This window comes from Magnolia sinica, chromosome 19 (genome assembly GCF_029962835.1).
Source record: "Magnolia sinica isolate HGM2019 chromosome 19, MsV1, whole genome shotgun sequence".
Lineage (NCBI taxonomy): Eukaryota > Viridiplantae > Streptophyta > Magnoliopsida > Magnoliales > Magnoliaceae > Magnolia > Magnolia sinica.
In genome coordinates this window covers 46,830,200-46,838,079 of record NC_080591.1, presented here as the reverse complement: position 1 = coordinate 46,838,079, position 7,880 = coordinate 46,830,200, and the positions used below count along the sequence as shown (strand labels likewise).

General features: G+C 40.5%; 1 non-coding gene across 1 annotated transcript; it reads left to right on the top strand.

Moving 5' to 3' along the window:
- Positions 1–902: 902 nt before the first annotated feature.
- Positions 903–1,009, top strand: LOC131235810 (small nucleolar RNA R71). The gene has a single exon (XR_009166330.1). It is a non-coding gene; the product is annotated as a small nucleolar RNA R71 (small nucleolar RNA).
- Positions 1,010–7,880: the final 6,871 nt, after the last annotated feature.

The following is a 7,880-nucleotide window of genomic DNA, read 5'->3' as shown; positions in this document are numbered from 1 at the left end:
ATTATTTTTGGGAATTTAAATGATGTAACTTGATACTTGTAATTTTATTAAGTAACACTTTCATACGACCTGGTTTGTATATGTACTTCAGGGATTTACACTTATACACATATATTTCTATAAGTCTTCCGCTTACTTTATTCACTTATCCCTGAATTATATCTGTGTTTTGGCTTAATCTATTCCATGTTTTATGCACTAATATAGTCAACATACATCCATCATTAAATATGTTGCATAAGTGATGTTTTGGAACTCGGGAGCTGAGTTATGCTCGACCCCCGAATTTCAGGGCATTACATGTTGCAAGGGTGATCGAGGCTCAGCAGACAGATGAGTCATTACAGGATTACCGAGCAGATGAAATTTGATTAAAGAATCCTTGAGAAGTAGCTGTTTGTCGATTCCTCCAACTGAAGTTTGGATGATTTCTCCAACTAGGATTGTATGTATTGGAGGTGGGTCCATTAAAAGGTCTTTGGTAATTATTCATGGCATTAGATTGCTCATTCAATACCTCTTGAAAAGCAGGTATTGTTGGGCAATTTTCAGTTGTGTGAATGTTGCAAGCATAAATACCGCAAACAGTTTCCTTAGCCTTATCCTTCTTTATTTCCATGGCTTCGAATTTGCTTATGAGATTAGCCACTTTAGCATTTATATCATCATCCTCTTTCAGAAGGTATATTCCTCCCCTCTCCTTTGATTGAGTAGGCCTAGAAGTGGTGCTCAATTTTGGGGAGGTGTTCCATGATTATGTGTTTTCTGCAAGTCTGTCCAAATAATCCCACACATCATGAACATTTTTGTTCATCAATTCCCCATTGCACATTGTCTCGACCAATTGGCGCATGGAAAATGGTAGTCCATCATAGAAAAAGCGTGTACTACGTCACGTTTCAAAACCATGTTGTGGGCATGAACTGACAAGATCCTTAAACTATTCCCAACATTGGAAGAATGTTTCATCTTCCTTTTGGGCAAAGTTCATGATTAACTTTTTGAGGGTGTTCATTTTATGGTGTGGGAAAATTTTCTTTATGAACTCCCATGTCATATCATTCCATCTACTAATAGATCGAGGATGTAGTGAATGCAACCACGTCTTAGCTTTCTCTTTCAAAGAAAAGGGAACGAGCTTCAACCTGATCATGTCATCAAACACATTAGGAAAATATAAGCTGCCTATGATCTCATCAAACTCTTTCAAATGTAAATATGGATTTTCAGATTTAAGCCCATGGAATTTTGGAAGGAGTTGGATCACCCCTGCCTTGATATCCATATATCCCATATTTTATGGAAAAGTCATGCATGAAGGTGTTTACGAATGTCATCAGCCGTACCAAGGCTATGCGATGTAAGGCATGAATGTTATCGACCATACCAAGGCCATATGATGCAAGGCCTACATAGCCAATATCATGAATAAAATGTAACTCAAGCATACCAATCTTCACCATATATCAGTATAGTTTGTCTGCATAATCACCGGGGTCTAGTACACTCTACACCACTTCACCGCCCACTGGACGTGCAACCGTGCAAGTGGAAGAGACCTCATTATCTGCCTACCAATATGGGCTCGGCCTGTCGATAGCAGACCCATTTATGAGCTGGTCAGACTCGACCTAGAATTGCCCCCTATGAAATTGCGGTAACGACCACTTTAGTTGAAGTGGGAATATGCCAATGTGTCCTAGAGGGGGCGAATAGGACTTTTTAATATTTTATGGTAATTTAAAATCCTATCCAACTTATCCTGAGAGAATATGCATATATCAAGATTTCTTCAAAGTAACTCTAATGGCTTCCAAGTAAAATAGATAATCCAGTCATAAAAATTATTTAAAAGATAAACAAGGTGCATATCATAGTTAATGATGGTTGTGACTGTGTGTGAGGTGTGATCTCAGATAAGCAATTATGAAACTATTTAAGAAAATAACACAAGCAATAACAATCACAAACACAGTTGTTTTTATAGTGGTTTGACTACTTGTCTATTCCACTTCCAGCAGACGCACTCAACCCTTGAGTGTACCGGATTTCACTAATGGAGGTTTCAAAACAGGTTCACCTCAAACCAAAGGTTTTAAATTAGGTTCACCTCTAATCGGTACAACTTACACCTAGGCTAACACAACGTGTCTACACGACACAGTTTATGCTCCCATGAGGAACGATCAACACACAGCACCCGACTTTTAAGCCACACAGGCCAAGGATCCACTCAAGGAACCTCACCAGTTTATGCTCCCATGAGCAAGGGTCAACACACAACACCTGACTTTTAGGCCACACAGGCTAAGGATCCACTCATGGAACCTCACCAGTTTATGCTCCCATGAGCAAGGGTCAACACAAAGCACCCAAGTTTTAGGCCACATAGGTCAAGGACCTACATAAGGACCTCAGAGTTTATGCTCTCCACAGAGCAAGGGTTAACACAAAGCACCCCCACGTACACTCCCGCTAGAGGCCTCCTATGAGGACTTGCAAGGGGTGAGAAACACCTTAGACCCAATCCTACAGAAGAAATGATCACAAGGTTCTCTAGACTCTAATGACTTACAAATAAGTAGATGAGCCTCATTCAGCGCGTTGATGAAGATCTCCTCCTTTGATGACGAAGAATCTTCAGCTCCCTTGAACCGCAACTCAGAAGATGTACCAATACATGGCGACGGGTTGGGTCAAGGGTATGATGGAATCCTATTATATTAAATGTTTTCCTATAAGGAAGATAGAGCGATTCTAATCATCTATGCATTCAAGGCATCCCAGCTTAATGATTTGCCATTAAGATAGTAGCTGTAGGATCCTTGAATGCGAAAGTTCATTCTCCAATCCACTCTATTGATTGTCAATGATGAGGGTGGATTGGAGGATTAACTTCCATGAGAGAAAAGGCTTAGGGTATGTGATCTAGGGTTAAACACTCAAAAGCACTCTCTATTTTCTCTGCCAACAACCAAGGGCAAGCTCTCATTAAATAGTTAAAAGGTTCTAACAGATATAAAATGGTCACATTTTTAATAGAGTTCGATATCATCGACCAAGGTCGATATCATCGAGCGTATACTCTCAATAGCATCGACTGGCCGCTCGATGACACGAACTCAACTGTCAAAATCTTTTAAAACCTTTTGCCTACTAGTCAAGGAAATTGAACTAGCGCTGATGTCATCAAATTTTGAACTCTGGTTTCATCAACACGAGGTTCGATTCCTCAACATTTGAAAATGTAAGAGCCCTTGCCTTTGAAATGTTTCAGGTATATGATATGATCGAGTATCACTTAATATCATCAGAATTTGAATATCGATGACATCGAGGGCAGTATTGATTCATCGATAATTCCAAGGAATTTTCCTATAAGCTTGCTGGATAGTTTATGTCCACTTTCGATGACATCGACCTTACCTCGATATGATCGATATTTGAATATCGATTTTATCGAGTGACTCTCGATCTAAGAGAACTAACCTGAAAACTTGCTGGATAGATTAGTTTCCCAAACCGATATCATCGAAGGGCTTCCAATATCATCAAGATTTGAATTTTGAGGATATCGAGGAGCTCTTCGATATATCGAGGATTACATGTTTTGCCTTAACAATACTTTATACACAACAGACAAAATGTCGATTTTATCGAGTCGGCTCGATGGCCTCGAGATTCAAACTTCGATGATATCAATGAGTCCATCGATCCATCGATAATTCAATCCAGATATCTTTTTGGTTGTTGGACATCTTTGGTCCTCATTTCGATAAGATTGAGTGAGCTTCGAGGACATCGACAACAATGTTCGATTTTATCGAACCACTTGTCGATAAATCGACAAAGGTAGAAAACTCAAAATTTTCCTGAAGTTTGAAAAAATTTTCTAACAAAAAAACCTAAGGTGTTCTGTTTAATTTTAATGGTTTTAATTACTTGGAGTTTTGAGACATGGGATGTGAGGCTAAGATTTACCTGTGGCGAGTTCAGGCACATGAGGCAGACACTTGATCAATCTTCATATAGGGCTCCTTTGTCCAGCTAACTTAACGCTCACACTAATTGACAAACCATGGCACTTTCACCCTACCCTTGGGCGGATAAGGCTACACCCCTTTCCAATTGACCACGACATAGTGGGAGACTAGTCTAATGGTATATGACTCTCATGCACTCATGTATCCACTCAGTCTCGATGTTGGCGTCATCCTTTGGTACCATCGATTTTAGAAATTTTCACCCAGGGACATCTATAATACCCCGATGCTAATAACAATATTTCTGATGTCTGATCCTGCCATCCACGATATGCCTGTGGAAGCTACAACCCTTATATCGCTAAGGCGTACAGTAATCATGTCATACAAATGCAAGGTGCATGAATCACACTATCAATCATGCAGCAATCCTACGCGTACCGCACACTCATGTGGGGCAACTCCCCCTATCAGGGAACCCCATAAACAATTTGCCGAAGGCATATGCTATGATCAATCACTCATCATATCAAGCATACATATGATGCGTATGAGCATGAATCATGGAGCTATACTAAGCATGTTATATGGTGAAGAACTCTATTCATAATGAAGATAGGCCTAGATGGCCTACACACAATAGAATGGGCCTAACAATAGGCCCTAGGGAGAGTAACAATGCGGACATTTAACCATCATTGCTCTTACAATGTGGATATCAAACCATCATTGCTCTCAAGGCATGGGCCATTATAAACATCATTACATACATCATAGTGGAATCACACATCGCAATGGACCTCATATACGTTACATTCGGCCTCACACAAAGGCCTCACATACATCTCATTGGGCCTCACTTATGGTCCTTATATACATCACATTGGATCTTAACCCATGGGCCTCAAATACATCACAATGGGCCTCATATACATCAATTGAGATGCATCAATGGGCCTCATATACATTAAGTGGGCCCCATTAATGGGCCACACCAATGGGACTCATATATATCAAGTGGCCGCATCAATGGGCCACGCTAATGGGCCTCATAAATATCAAGTGGGCTGAATCAATGGGCCACAAATACATCAAATCGGGCTGCGTCATGTGGGCCTTAAATGCATCAAATCGGGTCACATCATTTACACCATTCACCTAATTTAAAGATCATTTTAAAGCATTTCCATAAATAAATCATATCGAAAGATCATCTTGACCATACCACAAATAACAGTGGAGATAATGATTTTCACCTTTTAAATTCGCGGGGCCCACCATTTAATTTTCCGTCCAACTGATCATAAGGTCACTGAGACCTGGATTAAGAGGAAAAATAAATTTCATATTCCAAACTTCCGTGAACTCAAAGAGGGTTTCAATGGTGGATGTTCACTCAACACTGTTTTCTGCATGTGGTCCACTTGATCATCAGATCTGCTTCATTTTTCTTTCTTAAGCCTTAAGATGAGCTTGCCAAATGGATGGATAGTTTGGATGGAACACATCCATCATGGTGGGTCTGCTAGAACTTCAGATCTGACTCATTCTTTTCCTCGTGCCATAAAACGATCCCCAAAAATGGTTGGGCGGTATAGGTACAACACATGCATCATGGTGGGTCCCATTGTCCAAGGTCTGGATGGTGTGGATCCACATAGCATGGATTGCTGCTGTTGCACATGCAGTAGCATCTGGCAGTGGCAGCTGACCCATCATCAAAACAAATGGATGGCATGGAATACAAAACATGCATCACGGTGGGATCCTCACACCTCGTCCAAATGGAATGGATGGACAGTGAAACACATATATCATGTTGGGTCGCTCAGATGAACAATGGATATTCAACATATCCATCAGGATGGGGGTCACGTGGTGTGGCCCACCATGAAATATTTTATTTATATATATACACACACACGCACACACACATGCGACTAGTGGGTCCCACGTGGGTGTGGCTCACCAAAATATTATATATATATATATATATATATATATATATATATATATATATATATAATTTTTTTATTACCAACGCCAATACAGCAGCCAGCGCTATTGGCCATCCAGTAATGGACGACCCTCATTCAAAGGATGCAAAGGTGGGTTCCCACGTGGGGCCCACCATCACATACACACACACACATATAATATCACATATATTATTATTATATATATATATATAGTATATATATGATATATATTCTTTTTCTTTTTCTTTTTAATGACGGTTGTGCTTTCTCTTTACATAGTCCAGCACGTCCCATGTATGGATGTAATACATTTATCAACGTGGGCTCCACATACACGTGGCCCACCAGCCACATACACCAAGGTGACCCCATATACACGTGGACCGCTGATGGACGGTGTGGATCTAATCCATTCATCACAGTGGGGTCCATACATTCTAAAGTGGACTATATGGGTATAATACATATGCCACAGGTGGGCCACTCACATCATCATCACCACCTAAAAGGAGAGAGAGAGAGAGAGAGAGAGAGATACCGTGTAGCGGAGGGACCTCACCACTATGGGCATCACACACATACATCAAAATAGGTCCCAACATAAGTGGACCCTTAAATGGGAATCAACGATGGATCACCCACCTATCGGCCTCTTCTTTACCTCCTTGAACTCCTAGGCTCCTTGGCTTCGATCTTGATGGAGGATGATGAAGTTTTGATGGTGGGGATGAGAGATTAGGTAGTAAAGAAGTGGACCACACTTGGGTTGCTTGGGAAGCTTGGACGTTGGGTGCTCTCTTGGAAGTTGCTTGGAATGAGAGAGAATGAGAGGGAGAGGAGTGATGTAAGGAAAGAGGGATGGGTGTGTAAGAAGAGGGATGGGCTTGGTTGAATTTTGGGTGAGAGAGGGATGGGTGGAGAGAGAGAGAGTTGACTTTGGATAAGGTTGTGTAAGAGAGGGATGGTTGCTTGTACTTGTGATAGGATGTGTACTTGACTTGATTGATTAATTGGATAGGTTGTAGATATTCTCTCGAAATTCGCACGCACGACATTTTCCTTGAAATGAACACGGGCCCACATCTCCTGGCCCAGGTATTGGATCGGTGCGCGAGTTATAGCGTTGGAACTGCGGCAATGGCACGGTCGCTAGGATACAAGTTTCAAGTTGAGCAGACTTAGATCTACGGGCTGCAACTTAAGATTGCGCACAAATGCCAATTAAAGGTCGAAAGTTGTAGGAATTCGACCGGGAGCACCGCGGAAACCTACGGAACAGTACGGTCTAGAATACGGGTCTTACACACTTAGGTATGAAACACTCTCAGCCCTCAATTTCAAAATCTAACCCTAAACCTAATAATTGAAAACTACTGAAAATAGAAAGTAAGAAAGAGAGAGTTAGAACGAGGTTACCAAATAGGAGAAATTAGGTTAGGATCCTACAAAACCAAAAACAAAGTTAGTTTCTAGAAATAAAGTAGAATAATTCCTAACCTAGAAACAAAAAAAAGTTAGTCCTAATCTTAATCTAATTCTAAAACTAATTAAATTCAGAAAAACGTAACCATTAGTCCCTGAGAACGGCGCCAAAAACTTGTTCACAACCCCAAATGTAGGGTCGCGATGTAGTAATAATCTTGGTAAGACCGAGGTCAAATTCACAAGGACTAACCTCCCACGTTTCTAAAAGTAACTAGAATTAGAGTTAAATGAAGAACTAAAGCAGAAATCTGAATTTAAATGAGTAATTTTGAGTAATGAGTAAAGCATCAATTAAAAGTAGGAACTAGGGTACCAAAGATCCACTTGTAGCAATTGAGAAGCTACCTTGCTTAATTCAAGAGATCCAACTAGAAATCAGAGTCTTATTCTATCTAGGTGGAAGAAGAGATGGTCAAATCTCTTAACTTCTCAT